The sequence below is a fragment of the Notechis scutatus genome, chromosome 4, assembly GCF_049901735.1.
Source record: "Notechis scutatus isolate UNSWTSFEM ecotype Mainland chromosome 4, rNotScu1.2, whole genome shotgun sequence".
NCBI lineage: Eukaryota > Metazoa > Chordata > Lepidosauria > Squamata > Elapidae > Notechis > Notechis scutatus.
In genome coordinates, this window is record NC_142012.1 from 118,347,196 (window position 1) to 118,365,952 (window position 18,757).

Sequence of the window (18,757 nt, forward strand, 5' to 3'; positions counted from 1 at the left end):
TGATTCTCCGACCGGTGAGACGGATACCGGGAGAAGAACCGTGGAAGCTGAGTGTTGGACGGAGAGGCGAAAGGGTCCACCACCGGAAGGCCGAATATTCTGGACGCTTCCTCGAATAGGGATGGATGGAGACGCCATTCTGCCTGGTCCACCGTGGCCCTGCTCAGCCAGTCCGCCTGAGTATTGTCTACTCCGGAGATGTGTTCGGCTTTTAGAGATAGGAGGTTGGATTCTGCCCAGCGGCAAAGGCGCTCGGCTTCCCTCATTAGCTGAATGGACTGGGTGCCCCCTTGCCTGTTGATATGGGCATTGGCCGTGACGTTGTCCGTGAGAACGAGAACGTGATGTTTGCGGATCTGAGGAAAAACTGCACAGGGCCAGATGGACAGCGTGAAGCTCTAGCCAATTGATACTGCACCTCTGCTCGGTCGGCGACCATTTGCCCTGTGCCGAGAGCGAGTCGAGATGAGCGCCTCAACCGGACAGGCTTGCGTCCGTAGTGACGGAGAGTCATTGAGGTTCCGCGAAGAGGTGGCCTCTGTTGATGGCGGGATTGGTCCACCAGAGAAGAAACGTGAGGACCCTTGGAGGGACCCTGATTCTGGCCTTCGAGTTGCTTCTTCCGGATCGTTGGGCGGGAGCAGGAGCCACTGGAGGGATCTACTGTGTAGACGGGCCCAGGGAATAATAGAGATGGGTGACACCATTTTGCCCAACAATTCAGAGAAGTCCAGCAAGGCCACCCTCCTTGAACGCCTGCTCTGTTTGACCAGGGCTTGAATGCTAAGGAACCTCTCCGGAGAGAGGAAAACTCTTTGAGAAACGGAATAAATTATGGCACCCAAGAGGTTGATTCGGGTGGAAGGGGTAAGTTGGCTCTTTGCCAATTGACTAGAAACCCGTGTGCCCATAAGGCGGAGAGGGTGACCCTGGTATCCCTGACTGCCTGGGATTTGGACGGGATAGAATAAGGATAACGTCCAAGTAGCAGTGGAGGCGGACGGGAACGCTCCTGAGATGAGCCGCCAGGGCGCCGGGACCTTGGTGAAGGTCCGGGGCCGAGGCCAGTCAAAGGTAGGGCCACGTATTGATAGTGAAGGCTATTATGACAGAACCTGGGGAATTTGTAATGGGAGGGCCTGATTGGAATATGGAGGAATGCCTCCGAAAAGATCTATGGAAGATAACCAGTCTCCCGCCTGGAGCCTAAAGAATAGATTGCAAGGAGTGCATATTGAACCTACGCTGGATAAGGTGACGGTTGAGCCGTTTCAAGTCCAGGATGACTCTCCAACCCCCAGAGTGTTTGGGCACCCCAAAGGGAGTAAAAGCCCTTTTCTCTCTGATTCGGAGGGACAGGTTGAATGGCCTGGATGTCAAGAAGATGATGGATGGCTGCATCCATTGGTGCACGTTTGGAGGGATCCCTTGAGGAGGGGATGGGATGAAATAATCGGGGGCGGACCTGAACTCCAGGGCGAGACCAAACCTGATTGTGTCCCTAACCCATGCATCGGATGTGGATATGTCCCATTGGGCAGCGAAGTGGCTGAGGCGGCCGCCAATGGGGAGGAGGAAGAGGCTCCACCTTCTGCGGTAGGGCCTTCCTCCCGATCCCCGAAAAGGGTCTCTTGTAGCTGCCACCGCGTCTGGTCCTGTCGCCCGGGACCGTGCGGTCCTGGGATCGGAAGGAAGTGGGTCTAGGGTATCTGGGCGGGAAGGGGTAGATACTTTCTCTTACTGCGGTCCTCGACCAACAGTGGTTCCAAGCTGGGCCAAACAGTTTATCTCCTTAGTGGGAGCAGTGGCCAGCTTGACCTTATTCTTTACGTCCGTCTGCCAGTGTTTGAGCCAGCATGCGGCGAGCCGTGACGTGCGATGTGATGGCCCTGGAAGAGAATTTTACCGACTGGTAGTGGCGTCAGCCGAGAACTCGGCTGCAGCCACTAACCGCTATGTCCTGGTGTGCTCTGAGATTGGAAGCGGGGCGTGTTCCTTGAGCTGACGTAGCCAGCGGATAGAGGACCTTGTGAAAAAGGAAGCGGCCATAGCTGATTTAATGGCCCAGGCGTCATATAGGTGGGCCCTGCGCAGCGCCAACTCCGCCCGCATGTCATCAGGTTTCAAGGCCTCTAGGGCCTCACAAGGGGTAGAGGAGAAAACCAGACCCACAATGGGGTCATCAAGTTCCGGAATGTTCAGAAGGCTAGATAGTGCCGAATCGAGATTAAGGAATCTCTTGTCTTGGCTAGAGGGTGTAGGAGGGGTCCCTGTGGAGTGCTTCGCTACCGGATCCACGAAGATGGAAGGGGAAGGATGACCTCAGCTTCCCCCACTGGTTGGGTGAAAATGGAGTCCTCCGGGCCCTCTGGGACGGGGGAAGGTTTGCAGGGGACTGGGGAAGAAGGCCAGAGACATACTTGGCCTTAAGGAGGAGGACTTGAACATGTGCGGCTTGAACAGCCCCCAAAAGTGGATTGGTTGGGGGAAGTGCCCTCGTCCTCCGACATCTCCCCCTCCATGATGTCAGCCTCTAAGAGGGTTTCACTGTAGCGGGAGGATCCCATCTGGGAGTCCTCTTCCTCTTCCCTGAAATCCCCAAAGTCCCCTTCCTCCTCCACCTGGGCCCCAACCGGAGGAGGGCTGTCCCTCTGAGAGAGTACCTGATCAACCGGGGGACCGGTTGTGGAAGGATCTGATGGATAAAGAGTCGTGCTCGGAGGCTCATGGAGAGAAGACTGATCTGGTCATGTGTTGTAGTCCCTCTGCAATGCTCTGGCGGATGGCTGATTCCATCCAAGCCCTGATGTGGGCGGAACCTCGGAGGTAGAGGTTCGTCCTGGCGCAGACCAGCAGCAGTGGGTGTAAAAGTGGTTGGAGGAGGAAGTATTGACGGCTCCGGGCGGGACTCCTGCACGCCTGTCAGACTCTTTTTCCAACGCTTTGTGGCGCCTTGAGGCGTCACGTTGGGAGGCCTTGGAAGGTTCCTTGTCCTGTCTAGAGCCCTTAGGTTCCTTGTCCTGCCTGCGCAAGTAGTGGGACTTTGCCTTAGCCTTCAAGGAAGGACGTTTAGAGGGATTGTCGTCTGCCATGTTAGATAATAAATACTAGCAAGGGCGGTTGGCTCGCCCAGATCAGGCCTGGATGAGGCCGGGTGACGATGAAGCTGGCCCGCTCCCCCTTTTGGAATTTGTTATGTACGGAGATAACAGAAATATATATACTCTAATTTGTAATTTTTCTTCTCCCTTTATTTATTTTTATGTTTTATACCAGGTGAATATACAGGTTCTACGTATACCTCTATATATCTATGAGAAATATTGATGTACAAAAAGAATTTTTTTTTTTTGTATTTGTATTTCACATTAGGTGACAATATGCAATACATTAGCTTCAGGAGCTAAACAGCCCCTGGTTTTAAAAATATCATTTTTTTTTTCAATGTCATTGTAACTTTGAACAGTCACTAAACAAGCTGCTGCAAATCAAGGATAATATGCATTGTAGCCACAGATTTTTCAATGGGATTAAAACCCTCTGTCAGGAATTGAACTCTTGGTGTTTTTTTTTTTTTTTTTTTGAAATCTATAGAAACAGTAACCGTAACAGGGAGAACTGTATCTCAGTACAGGCCAATCAGTCAAATAAACGCCTGAGGCCTAGAGTTGAAGAGAGGGCCTCTGGCAGCAGGCCTCCAGACAAGAAAAAGAAAACCGGAGGGGGCTGCAACCGCCCAAAACGGGCTGCGGGAGGCCAACAAGTAATAAAGGAGCGGGCCAGGTGGAAGAGATGGGCAGCTAAGCTTTAACCCAAGGCCTGGAGCTCCAATTCACCGCAGCTAAGTATTTGAAAATGGCGCCCGACCACGATGCGGAGCCAAAATGGCGTCCGCAAGCTGAACCGTCGGGACGCCTTCGGAGACGGAAAAGGAGGGCTTGCTGGTCAGCTCAGCTCCTAGGGCCCTAGGGCGATGACCCTCCCGATCGGCGTTTAGGGTGGGGGGAATCCAGCAATAAAGAAATGCGTGCCAAAAGGCAACGCGGAGGCAGCGACGCGATCTGATAAGGGTGGGGGTCGCGCTATCGCGCTGCGAGCCCACAGCTTCAGCCCCAGGGACGGGAAATTTTTCCCTTAAGTCCAGACCCTTTGCGCAGGAGGAGGAAGGAAAGGCAAACCTTATGAAGACGAAGTTGGAATAGGCAAGAAATAGGCAAGAAATGTACGATCAGCCAAGGAGCTCTCTGAAAACACAGCCTGACTCTTCGAGGCTGAGCAAAAGACTGGGGAGACGCTGCGCAATACCACGTGAGGGGCGGAGCGTTTCCTCATCTAAAGCTCAGCCTGCAAGAAGAGGACTCAGAAGCACATCCCAGTCTCTGGATGCTCCGAGCGGCTCGAGGGAGAATGATTTAATTGTTAGAAAGCCTTGCTTTACTCATTTCAGTTTGATGAGAAACTATTGATGGAAGATTCTTTTAGTACAGGTAGTCTATTATTAAGCAACACAGTTGTTAAGTGAGTTTTTCCCATTTTACAACCTTTCATGCCATAGTTGCCAAGTGAATTACTACAGTTGTTAAGTTAGTAGTACAATCTTTAAGTGAATTTAGCTTCCCCATTGACTTTGCTTGTCAAAGGTGATCACGTGAACCTGGAACACTGCAACTGTTCTTCATCAGGATGCTGCAATGGTGGTGTGAAAAATGGTCATAAGTCCCTTTTTCAGTGCTGTGGCAACTTCAAATAGTTATAAACAAATTGTAAGTCTGTTGTAAGTCGAAGACTATCTGTGTTTGAATTTATATATAAGACAGACAGATAGTGATGATCACAGATTTTTCTATAGGTTTTTCTCTTAGATAGGAGGAAATTTATCCAGAATTCGAATAGTACAAGGTATCTCAATAAACAAGTCTTTAATGGAAAGTCCTTCAACCTCTAGGTCACAAACTACTGATGTACAAGATCAGATATTATAGAACAATAGCTCCACTTCAAATTGTCCTTGAAAAGGTAAAAAGTCTCTTAGGAACTGAAATGAAGTTGCTCTTATATCTTCTTGCTCTTTTTCTTTTTTTATATATGTAAGTTTTTAAAAAGTCTGTTATTTAGTCTTGAGAAAGGAGTGGGGATGGATGGATAGAAATTACATGGACCAAAATAACCAAAGTCAAGCAACACTGTAATCAATCCCATGATTTTGCCCTCTTTGTCTCTCCCTCTAATCTTTTTAACTTTCACTTATTGTGTGTTGATGAAGCTTTACAAGAGGGAGTCCTTTCAACTCTTGCATTAGATAAAATCAGATGCTAAATTTTAAGTAACATTGAAATCATAAAGTAATACCAGTTTTCTATTTATCATTTCACCCTATTTTTCCTACAATTGCTATACAATTGTCCACGTTTTCATTTATGCATTTCACATTTTGCCAGATTGAATATAAAAGCATACCTAAGGTACCGTGTATATTAATATAAAATTTAAATTACATCAAATTCTAAACATTTAGAAGGAGTTGCAGCAGTATAATCCATACATGCACAAAGCAACTCATACAATGGCCATAAAATAACATACAAAACCTATAGATTTCAATGGAAGGAACATTTTTCCACTATGCCAGTGGTTCTCAATCTTTTCTTCACCATTGGCCACCTTTAAATACTTTTTGTGGCAACGGACCGTGACAATGGACCCCCCCCAAAGTAATTCAAGATTTAAATCATTAACATTTCTTCAAGCCTTCGCAGACCCCATGACATCGTGTCCTCCCAGGGTCTGCAGACTACAGGTTGAGAACCATTGCACTATGCTATTGGCCTGTTTGAAATGTAGCAATTACTAAATAATTCTCCCATCATTCTCTATCAAAAATATACTTGTTTGTTATCAGAAAATTACTTTACTAATAGCACAATATATATCAGATGATCCGGACAGGATTAATTCTAACTTAGTTCCAACAAATTACAATGAGAAAGGAAACCTGATGTTTAAAATGGATTACTGGCTGCAAGTAAATAGCCTAGGAGGGGTACATGTGTTGTTCATCATAGTACTTGTTCATTATGCCAAGAACGTATGAGCAATTGCTGTCATATTTGTCTATTAAATACAAAACCAAATTTAATTCAAAAAATTTTCAAGCATCCACAGCTTGTTTACAAATATGTAAGGTTGACAGGAGGTGGGTAATCAAATGTCATTTCATTCATCATGAGAATGCTTGATGGAATAATGAAGTGAAAGGGCTGCAGGCAACAGGAAAATATGTATGAGAATGAATAAACACCTTTTTTGTGACCACTGGTTAGAATTATATTCTTAAATAGAACTTAATAGAATTTAAAGATACATAGAAATTTCTAAGTAAATTGGAGACTCAAAATATATGTTTTAAACTGAATTCCTAAATTATAAAATTACTTTGTGACTAAATTACTGAGTGAATATTTCACTTTACTACTATACTGAACTACTTAACATTTAATTAGTTTGATAATATCAAATCTTATGCAAATATGGTAGTATAATTCAACTTCACCCTCCCCCCTTTTTAGTTTTTATTGCCACAGAGAACAATGTATTTCAGATCAGAAACATTTAATTTTTCACATTAATAAAAAGCTGGTAAAATGTGAAAGCCACCAGGTAGAAATTGCATTATTCCCTGTATGTTAGCAGATTAGCTTTTATAATTGATGATAAAATAATCTTCTGTTTCTTCAAAATACATTAGAACTGAAAGAAATGGAATTTGTTAGAAGCATTATTCTCTATCACATTCCCATATTGTAATTGCATGTATTGCTGTGGCAGTTGGTAACATAAGTCTTCTCATTTTGTTCCAAGGAGCTTCAAAGATCCTTTTTTACTTTTTACACATTTGTTTCATAAAATGGGTTTTTAAAATTACTATAGGTTTGTATTTTCGTTGTTATGTTAGAATCACACATTTGACAGCAATGACTTGGATAAGTTAATTATTGCAATCTTAATTAGGTTTTGCGGTAGTCCTTTGTCTTGTAGGGAATAGGAATTTCAATTGCAAAAAATTAAAACTTTCAGTAAGAAAAAAATATTTTTTTCCTGTGTGAATTTGTGCACAATCACAATCCAAGAAATTTTGCATTTTTCAGTTTGGAGGCAACAAAAAAAAAATTATTGATACCATAATTTATGGCACTTCTACCAATGGACAATACTACTGTCTACTATTGTCTTGACTAACTGGAACTCTTGTGCAGAAAATATGTCAAACTTTCAATTTAGGGATATGGCTGAGTCTGCTGAGTTTGGAAAAGGCATTCAAGAAAATGGCCATCATCAATGCAAGAGGGAATGGAGGGATGATACTGGGAACAATGGAGATGTGAAGCAATAGGATATACCTTGCTAGAATATTTATAGGAATGGTTGAAAAAAGCAAAAGGAGAAAAGGTGTAGGAAATCAGGTAGTTCAAAAGTATATCATGCTGGGACATGACCAGGTGAAATGAGAAGGAAAGTTTATAAAGGTATATTAGTCAAAAAGAGAAATATTGAGAGTTATGAAATAAATTATCAAATTCAAGGTGTACAATGTTTCATGAATTTCTTCTAAATTTTACTATCATCACTTAACCTACAACTTTGGGATATTGTAAACTACATTTCATAATTTTGTTAATGTTTTATTCTTCAATTTAAATTGGCTTGCTAAGTATATAATTGTCATAACTGTTAATAATTGACTTATATTTTGAATCTTCAGGGAAAAGACTACTAACTGTAATATTTTCACGTCATCATGTTTATTTTTTAACATTAACTTCCTTGTGCTTAAAATACTATGTATTTTTATATAACCTCAACAGGTGGCAGCACCTTTTTGATTGATGTTGGAAGATAAACAGGGTCGGGCTTAATTGATGTTATAGGGGACCCCCTAACAATTGCAGAACAGTGGGTTAGACTGGGAATTGTAAATAAACATCCTGGAAGCAAGCAGCAACAAATCAGTTGTATAGCACATCCCAGAAAACTGAAGAATGTGGTCGCTAGGAATTGACTAGGAACTGATACCTTCTTTAACTTGGTAATCTTTTTTATTATAGTAGTTACTGAACCTATTCACTGCTGCCTCTGAAGAGAAATTGCACCTCATTGTTTTATATACTTAACTTGTACAAAAGTATTGTACTAATAAATGTAAATAGATCTGAGTGAATATCATTGGTAATTTCTTTCATTTAGAATTGAAGAGTTTGTGAATAGCATGTGTTGCACAACCTTGGGAATCAGTGATAAAAATGCTACGTTCTGTGCTTGCTCAGAAGATAATCGTCTTTAAACAAAAAACTTCATTGCATTACTGAAACATGGAAAGTAAAAATGTGATAGTCAAACCTGAAGATAGGTGTATTGGAATGAATGGACTTTGACATATTTAATGTGTAACTTACTATATGGTAACGTGACACTGTATTGCTTGTTATAAAAGTAAAATAATGTCAAGCATGACTTGTGACTAGATACATCTATGCTTTTTTTTTTTTTTTTGCCAACAGCGTAGGAATGATTTGCTTTTAACTTAAAAACTACAAAGTGGATTTTTTTTACTTATCTATTCCTCTTTTGGGATTTTGGAGAAGAACCATTGCAGAAAGGCTTTTGACATCATGATGCTTAATAAGATGGTTCATGCAGTGCTCCAGACATAAGAGAATATAACTTGAGTGAATTTTCAGTAGACAATTTTGATAAAAACTTTTCCAAGCATTCAGACTTTTCCAGTCACCATGACCAACAGCTAAAAGAACATTAATTCATAAAAATTATGTTATCTAATAATACAAAATTGGTATGGTTAGAATTGGGATAGATTCTTTGTTTTCTGGAATTACTACAAACGCAAAGCAGAGTTAATATGATTGTTTATGATAGAAAGTTAAAATAATTTTTGAAAAATAAGAAAAGGAAACAGGTCAAAAAAATTAGAGTGAACGTAAAATTACTAGAGAAAGGATGGATCCTGTATGAAAAAAGTATCAGGAGAGAAATGATTTTATCTGTTCAAGAAATGCACAAACAGGATAAATACTATAAATACATTTTTATTTGCGAACAGCAATGTTTGTGGAATAATTTCCATCCAGTGAAGTAAACTGAGTTGAGAAAATAACCATTCATAGAAATAATTAAGAATTGTTCTATGAGAGAGATTCCTAGAGAAAAATGTGCGATATTGAGAGTTGCTTTTGAAAAAAAAAACTATTAAAATTAAACAATTAATTTTGCAAAAATTAAATACGAATGAACATAGATTTTATAATGACACTTTAGTTTACAAATTGTTTCTTCTTCAATATTGGTTGTGCTGATTATTAACATACTGTTATCATGGAGTTGTTACCTCTCTGTTCTTAATATTAATATCAAAATTAAAGAACAACATGTGCCTCTTTTCTCCGGTAGGTAGTGAGTTTTATGAGGTGGCTCAAGAGAATAAGTCAGTCACATTAAACACCATCCTTTTACCATTTCTGATTTTAGTTTATGATATGATGGAAGTTACAAATATCGCAGAAACGGAAGACTGCCTGTTTTTAAGCCTACATTTTATCAATTGAAACATGAAAACACTTAAAAAATATTTTAATATATAAGGCGAGCATATTTGATTTTGTACTTCAAATATATCCTTACAATTAACCAGTATTTTATTATAGGCAGGTGACATTGTTAACCAATATTTTGTACAACAGGTTCTTGTGAAACCTGAAGCTAAAATATGTCCAAAGGTTGCCTTGTATAAGAGGATTTATTTTCTCTAATAGAACCTCAGCTCAAGTAGCATGGATTCAATAATTTTATTTAATATTGGTATATTTCAGTGTACTAGTCACTGGAAAAAGCATATAATTTATATTATAAGGGTGAAAAATAAGATTATCTGTTCTTGTATGTTTAACGCTAGAATTCTATATGATGACAAAGCTTCCCTTTACTATTTTATGCAAACAAATTCTACCAAAAATACTTCAAGAACTCCCCAAATGCTGAACTACAGTGTTTCCCCAAAAATAAGATCGTCTTATATTTTTTGCCACCAAAATAGGCAACAGGTCTTATTTGCAGGGAAGACATCCACTGACTAACCTGCGTGCGTCGCCCCCGGCCTCCTTTTCGCTGTCAGAGGCCTTCAGGAACTACTTCTTTTGTGGCTGGCAAGGCTTTCCTGAAGGCCTCTGCAGGCAACAACAGAGCTCCGGATCGATCTGGAGCTTTGTTATCAGCTACAGAAGCCTTCAGGAAAGCCTTGCCAGCCTCAGAAGAAATGGGCCAGCAAGACAGGTGTCGGGGTGTGTGAGGCCTGGCTACAACTATCCAAAGCTCCACCCCTCCATCCCCACCCTAGCTTAATTTTTACCCGTGCACTCTGGAATGGGCAGGATCTTAATTAGGGCTTATTCTGGGGGTAGGGCGTATATTGGACACACTTTAAAAATCAACCAAGGACTTACTTTCAGGGTAGGTTGTATTTTTGGGGAAACAGGGTATGTGGGCTTTAAAAAAGTTTAGCATTTTAACTTTACAGAAGTCAATCATTCTTTATTCTAACACTGATGCAAACATGTTAATAATCTAAATGTTTATTCAAGGCAGTTTACAACAATAAAAAGTTTTATAATTTTTTTCTTCACACATACACAAATGATATTTAAAATCTCAAAGATGGCTATCACTTAGGGTATTACTGTGCACCGATAGTTGATGCATAATCTAAATATCACAATCTTAATCCGCAAGTATCATTGGCACCTTTTTAACACATTATATTGCTGAAAATATGAATGTGTGCTACAATCTTTTATGACCATAACTTTCCTTAAAGATATAGAATGGATTAATAAGTCAACTTAAGATATAGTGGGGTTTTTTTTTGGTTTAGTAAGAAATGTAAACTCAGATAATGTGGATCATTAACCATCATAACTATAAATCAATGATTTGTAGCTTATTGTGTGAAATAAACTATGTCTTCTTCAACATTAAACTATTATAAGTATAATGTCTAAGTTTAACCTTGTTTTCTTGTTCTGGTGCCTAGAGAGCACGTGTATGTGTGTGTGTGTGTGTGTGTGTGTGTGTGTGTGTATGTATGTATGTATGTATGTATGTATATATATATATGTGTGTGTGTGTGTGTGTGTGTGTGTATGTGTGTATATATATATATATATATATATATATATATATATATATATATATGTATATATATATATATATGTATGTATATGTATATGTATATGTATATGTATATGTATATGATACATCTCCCATTCATTTGTTCTGTCTGCAAATACATAAGTAGGATGGAAAAAGTCAGAAGTTTATTTTACTTAATGAGATTCCTTCACAAATAGGCACTGTTCTCACAGAATTATACTTTGTATCTCCAATCAATTAGATATGGAGTTCTGATAAAAATATTTCAATTTATGTTATGTCTTAAACAGCATAACTTTTAAAGCAAATTCAAAATGTAAAAATGTATCAAACCTTAAAACATGCACATTATATAAAAATACTTGTGATGTGTCTCCCTCTTCCTTTGTAGCAATAAAATAAACTATTTAAGATATGAGTGAATTATAAGTAGAAGCAGCAGTGAAAGTTTTTCTCTCTCTCCTTGAGATCTTGCTTTAAGGTCCTTCGTCACTATGCTATTCATAATTTAAGGACTCTTGATAAAGACTGGCTGTCCACACCAAAACCAATTGCATACCATTAGTGAGATTGAGACTTTGTGGCTGCCCAATTTAGAAGTCTGAGAAGCACATATATAACCAGTTCTGCATATGGTCACAAATGCATCAAAGCAAGCGTATAGCTTAGCAGTGCTGTCAACACTTCTTTAACTGATAAACGTATTTTCCAGGGACCATGTAGCTACTTGGATAGCACAGGAAAAATGCAGTTTCTCTAACAGCCACTGATTAGCAATTCATTCACCCACGCAGAAGCCATGGCATTTTTCTCCCTTCAGATTAAAAAAGTGCACATCCTTCTCATGACCTGCTGAGTTTGAAGTGTTGCTCATCATTTTCCATCTTTCTTGGATAAATATAGCTTGAGTGAAGTAATCTAGGCCCTGATAAACTTCATGTTACATCACTACAATGTAATTCTTTTGTCCTATTTTTCTTCACAAATCAACTCTGGAAAAAACAGGCACTCTACCAGAGGAACCACTGCTTTTTTCCTTGGTTTTATTAACTGATTGATTGGTGTTATGGGATATGCTTAGGAAAAGATGGAAGAGTATGGAATATGGCTTGGCCTGGGAGCAAATATTCAAGTAAGAGTTGGCAGGGGAAGATACAAGTGAGAAGCTGTATGCCAATGTATTATTTTTCCATTACACATTTTTATAAAAAGTGAAAGAAGCCATGTGTGGCAGCATAGAAGCTAAGGGAACTATCCACTTGCAAACAACAACAGGTAAAATTGGCACAGTATTATTTCTGAAGATTTTAAAAAAATAATCAAGACCTTGACATTTGAATTCGGTACCATGCTAACTCGTAGTACACATTTAAGTCCACAGATGTTTCAAGTTTTACATTTTATATTTGAAAAAATAGAATTTTGTAAAGACCAACCAACCCATAAAGCTGAAAAATTTCAAACATTACATTACAAATAAGATACTCAGCATCATGAAAAATACATAATCCATGAAATATAACTTTAGCTATCTTCGAAAGTTCAAAGATATACATTACACAACCTGTTACTTATGCCTGCTCAGCTGCTTAACTGTTATTTTTTCTTATGCTAGTGAAGTAACAAATACTAGTGAGAAACCTGTCAGGAACAGAACAATCACAGAATGATTCATCCTTTGCCATTCCTTCCCAGTTTCCATCAAACAATAGTGGACACCTGCAGAGAAAAGATGAATGCCATATTTTGGCCAGCAGCCAATGTCACGGGGTTTGAACATCTGCAGGATTGCATCTACAATGTAAATAAAAGAATCTGGATTCACCACAATACAAAAATTGGCAGCTTGAAATTATGACAATCACGTATTCTTTTTAAAAGCAGTTTAAAACAGCAGTTTAAGCTATTAAAAATACTTATTTGAAGATGTCCTATCGCTGGCAAGATTCCATATCATGATGGAAAATCCAAATGCACAATAGATATGAATGTTTTCTTTAGAAACAAGTTCTTCATACTATGATAGTAAATGTATTGTATGTAATCCAGTGTACATAGAGTATTTTTAGGATACTCTCACTTTCATTTCAAGGGTTCCCAAAACTATTCTTATGTGATGGAGATCTATTAATATTTCCAACCACTAAAACATAGGGAAGACATTGTTATGAAGGAATCCAAAAAGTAGGGCATGCAATGGAATTAAATGTAAGTTAGACATCTCATATTTAACATCCTAAATTTCTATTTAAATAAATGTTTTCAGCTAGGTAGTGTTTATTTTTTATTAAAAGCATGTTATCAAAATATAGAACATAAATACAATGAAGGAATGTGATTTATAGGCCCTAGCTTCTGAAAAAGTTGGATTTTTTAAGCAAAGTTCAGGCTGTAAAACTATGTCTCAAACTTAATTCATTTCTTTACAATAGAGAAAACAAAAAATGTAGTTCACACAACACTTCTGGACAAAACTTCTTTCCAGAGAAGGGGGGGAGGGATGTATATCATGGTTGAAAAGACAGCATTTGCAAACAGAAAATTGTTTATCAGAATAAATCACAGTTAAGATGTATATTGTAAGTTCAGCACATCAGTCTACTGCAGGCTTTAATAACTTAGAACCTAAAACAACCATTAGCCAAGTACAGGATGAACATTCTGTTTTATATTTTCATGTTAATCGGTAAAGTAAGCTACATTACTTGATAATATTTTTATAATATTGAAATATGATACAACCATTTGGTACTTTTTCATTTTCAATTAATAATGATTAAACTTTTCATTTTTGCCTAAGATTGCAGAAAAGTAATATTTGAAATACTTTGCAAGATGAAGTATATGAAAAATATTGCATAAGTCTGTAGCCTTAACTTGGATAACACTTTATTAAATAACAAAGAAAAGGAACTAAGGAATTTTGGTTCTTTTAAACAGTGATTTTAATTACTACCTTCAACAAAAGAAATGAGCTTTATTTGGTGTTAGTTTTGCAGAATAAAATGCTCTTTTATCATGTAAAGTCTCTATATTTATTTTCAAATCTGTATGCAATACACTCTTTTCCAGAACTTTCTTTTGTGAGCAGGCAATAGAATTTCATTTTTAATGTGTGCCAGTGTGCTTACAGTAAAAAAATAACAAAGGTTATTTTATATATGTCTTATCTCTTATTTCCCCAATACTGAAAAATATCTTTTTAGGTGGCAAGAATAAATGAAAACTTGGTACTTTTTTCTTGCAAAAAACAAACACTTCATTAAATACTTACAAGCACTGGCATATATAAAAAGCTGAATATTTTTGAAAAATCACAAAAGACAGCCTTTTATGAAATTTCACGAAATGTAAGATGTTAGCGAATGTACAGTACTGTCCAATGTTAAAAGGCAAATTATTCAGAGATGTAGAAAAAGTAAATTGAGAAAATATTTATATATCATTTTCACGCTATTGTGTTCCAATACAGAACATTTAACATATTCCCTACAAAAACTGTAGACGTACAATATAATTTGTAATCAGAGGTACTGTAAAATCTATCGTTGCACATCTGTTTATGTGAATGCTCCATTAGATACAACAGGGCCTACTTTCAAGGAAAGAGGACAAGGCTACAAGGATTGGTACAAAAATGTGCTAGCACTTGGCAATTAATGCATCTATCTATGCTTTTCTATAAAGGGCTTCAGCACCTCAGCTATATATGTGCAGAAGTACATTGGTCAATTATATATTCCATAGAAATGAAGCATGAACATTACCTAGCATCCTCTCTTCCAATATTTATATTTCAGAAAGTGCAGAACAGAACCTAAAAGCACATAAACAGTGCATTATGTACAAATAAGTAAAGCATAAATTGCCACTGTATTCCAGAATTTCCTGCAGTAGGCCAAAAGAATATCAACAGGAAAGATAGCAAAAAAATCCATCTCACAAGGTAAACATAAAGGCACGATGTTTTTAGTGCATATGGACCACAATGAAATAATCCAAATGCCATTTATTTATATGACACAACACTAATTTATACTGGCTACATTGGCAGCCACTAAATGAAACATTGTAGCCCAGTTACAAAATAGAGACTTTATGAAGGTGACTCCTGGTGTAATTAGCACATAAAGCCTAAATTACAGTGATCAAGGCAGCAGTAGCAATATCCCCAAATCTAAATAGCAACCCCAGTCTTAAAAGCCCCGCATGCGCTTTCACATAATTACTAGAAACGACCTAAAATTGAACTCTCCCAAGCTCTGCAAAACAGCATTAAGAATCATGAATCAGAAGAGTCTCTACTAGTCACACCATCATAAAAACGTTACAAACTTCGTAGCAAAATCTAAGAGAAGGTGACTTCATAGTTAAGCAAATGGTTCTTCCTCAGCCGATGGTTTATGAACTGCCCCCTTCCTCTCCCATCCTTTAAAAACACGAACTTATCTCGGGAAGGAATACTCAGCCAGTCCCGCGTATATTCGGCTCCTTCTATTTGCAAATAAGCCTCCCAGCAGTTCCACTCTTTGCCATGGAAACTCCTGCATTCGTTTTAATATACCCACATTCCCGGCTCTCTGCCTTTTGCATTATCTACTATCCTTCCTCCTATTTTTTTTGGTCAAAGCCCTTCCGAGAATCTGTCCCACCCTTAAGATACCTTTCCCTCCAAAAAACCATAAACAAAACCCAGTGCAAAAATAAAAACCAGCAATAGTACCGTCACGCTCAAACCCTTATTTGGGATTACTGGCCAGAACCACGGCAGCAGAACCCAACCCAAACCTAGGCCGCCCCCGCCCCTCCCACCCTCCCCGCCTGCCCTGCTCCGAAGGCCTCACCTATCTTTTTCCTCGGCTCAAAGGGGTGCAGAGACTGCTTCGTGTTTCCCTCTTGCTGCCTCTGCAGCTCTGGCTGGTTAGCCGGGGAGCAGCACCTCCTACGGAGGGAGGGCGGGCCTGGCTAAAGCCACGAGGGGGCGGAGTGGACCGCTCAGTGGCTGGCAGGAAGGGGCTCGCGGGCCGGGCTGAGTGGCAGCGCTCCTTCCGCCCACACCGGTTCCCGGCCTGGGGTCCTAATTGCAAACTCGGCTCTATTCTCCAAGGGGCGGGGCGGACTGGAGGAGGGAGGCGGCCCTCCACGGAGAGGAAAGATTTGGGGCTTCAACACATTCTCCGGAGGAGGGAATCACCTCAGAGCGGCGGCTTCTTATCTCCCCGCAGCCACGGACGACGCCTGAAGGCGGAGACTCCAGCACCAGCTAACCGGAGGGTGGCCCTATTTGAGCGCGCCGGCCAGCAGAACGTCTTGCTTTTCCCCGCCTCGTCCCTCATTCGCTCATTTCGCCAGGATGCGGAGCCCAGTTCCACGCCCTCTTTCGCCAGATACTCTCTGGGCTTTAGCTACATCGACCAGGGGCGGGGGGGAAATATGTTCGCACATCTGTTAAGGCGGGGTGGCTGTCGCAGGTCGGGCATCTCTGCGCCGAACGTTAACCCTCCAGAAGTGGAACGCGCGTTAAAAAACAAAACGGCCGTTATACCTTCGATCGTTCAAGCTCACGTGGCCCTCGCGGTCCATGTTCTCACTCCGCCGCTCCGATATCGACTATAACAAAATGGCTAGAGTAATGGCGGGATCACACATGCACTTTGGGTCTCTTTCTTTTTTGGCATTGCACTGCCTAGCGTGCACTCCGAAATTTGCCAGCCTGCATTATACCTTGCCCCAGTCCAGCAGGCGTGCCTGCAAACATTCCCATTCCAAAGCAAAGGAACCCATAAAATGGGATTTTTCTGTTTTCTCCCGGGTAAGTATCGTAAGAACTCTCTTAATATTCACCACCACCATATCTGTTCGATTCCCTTTTTCTTTCCGCAGTCATGCCTCTGCCGTTTAATTAAGTAACTACCAATGCTTTTGCGTTCCTTTGATAGTAACTATCCAAATGTGGATTCATTTCTCTCTCTCTCAAGTACTTCGCATAATCTTAGCCTTCTCAATGTCCGTTAAGTAATTTCAACAAATAGGTTTCAAAAGGACAACTTAAACTATGTGGCTTAAAAAATCAATCAGTTTGAGTTCATATTAACTTTTCACTGCCTAAATAAAGCAGTCCCTGCTTTCAAAATCAAGCTTCCTTCATATTAGCCAATCCTCATATCTGCAATCACCTGCTTTCAAGCCACACCAAAGTTGTTTACTCAAAAGTAAATCCTACTATGATAAGGGTTATTCCCATGCATTCAGTGCAAACAATTGCAGCCTTAAAAAACTACATCTGTGGTTGTAATCATGTTATTCAGTAATTTCCACTTATTTCAACGCAACTTTGGCGATCAGTATATACAATAAGTTATGCTTTCCTGAATGGGAATTACTTCCAAGTTAATATGTATAGTTTTGTGACATAATTGTAAATTTGTGTTTAAAATTCCACGTTTTTCAATATACCATAAGAGCTTTTTTCTCTTATTTCTTAAAGAGACACACAATTTATATTTCTCAGGTTTTTCAGCATGTACACACTTAAGATGCTTTCCATTTCTTTCAGGCTGCCACTCACCTAATCAGGCACACCCACATCATGTTTGAGTACAGTCTATTTATACATGTATTTTCCTTTTCCAATATGTAAATATTTCTTATAAGTTTTTTTTCCGGATGACTAAGGTGAACCTTTAAAAAAATATCTCCACAGTTGCAGTCTCATTCCCTCAACTGTCACATTAATTTATTATCTTCATAAGCTTTTACCTTCAGAACTAGTGTTACTGTTTTAGAATGTGGGGATTTTGCCAACTTCATTATGGCAGTAAGTCGTCTGTTATTTGCCGTGATTCAATCTCCCTGGAAAGGAAGAGGTTGCATACTTCTCTATCATTAAAAGGGAATACACGGTTATAATTACTTCCTTCTTGCATGAAAGTTTGCATTAATTAACTGTACAAAAGCACTCTTGAGGGCAGGGAAAGGGGAGGTGTCTCTCACCAGATAATTATCCAAGTCTGCAACCTTTACATAAAAGCATGCAGCAGATAATGATTTATGTCAAAGCAATCCTGCTTTTTTCCCATTCTCATTTTAGAAACTGATAGAAATTCCTTACCAGCTTTCCCAGATTTCCTGTACGGTGCCTTTTCCTTTCTGTAGGAGTGTTAAATCTCACAATGCTGCAGAGAGTGAAGAGAGAAGAGGGAGGGAGAGACTGCAGCAGTTCTAAAGCCAAAGGACAGGAAAGTATGTTGCTTCCTAGAGAGGCTCTATATTGCCCCTATGTGCTGGAAGAAGCAAAAGGCATTTTTGCTAAAACTGATTGAGTCATTCCCACTGTTTCATTCCACCTAGAGTCCAGGAAGGCTTATGAGAAGTACTGTATGAACAGAATGATATAATAAAATTAAAATTAAAAAAAGAAAAATTAACTAGATTAATCAAGGATATTGTATTTGATGCATGACTACTCAGATTTGAAGTTCCACTTCATTCACGAAAAATTGTTTTCTAATAGTTTAGAACAGGGGTCCCCAACCACCGG

The 18,757-nt window shown here is 39.5% G+C and overlaps 1 protein-coding gene across 13 annotated transcripts in view; it reads right to left on the reverse strand.

The window, feature by feature from the left end:
- Positions 1-18,499, reverse strand: part of ADD3 (adducin 3) — a 96,819-nt gene extending 78,320 nt beyond the window's left edge. For 4 of the 13 annotated variants that reach the window (XM_087964577.1, XM_087964570.1, XM_087964579.1 and 1 more), the window contains exon 1: positions 16,062-16,132. The gene's annotated coding sequence lies outside the window, so the exon portion shown is untranslated. Of the gene's footprint in view, positions 1-12,858; positions 12,937-14,984; positions 15,035-16,061; positions 16,133-16,411; positions 16,643-18,328 lie in introns of those variants that run through there. The other 9 variants (XM_087964583.1, XM_087964576.1, XM_087964582.1 and 6 more) reach the window with 7 other exon arrangements.
- Between the last annotated feature and the right edge of the window lie 258 nt (positions 18,500-18,757).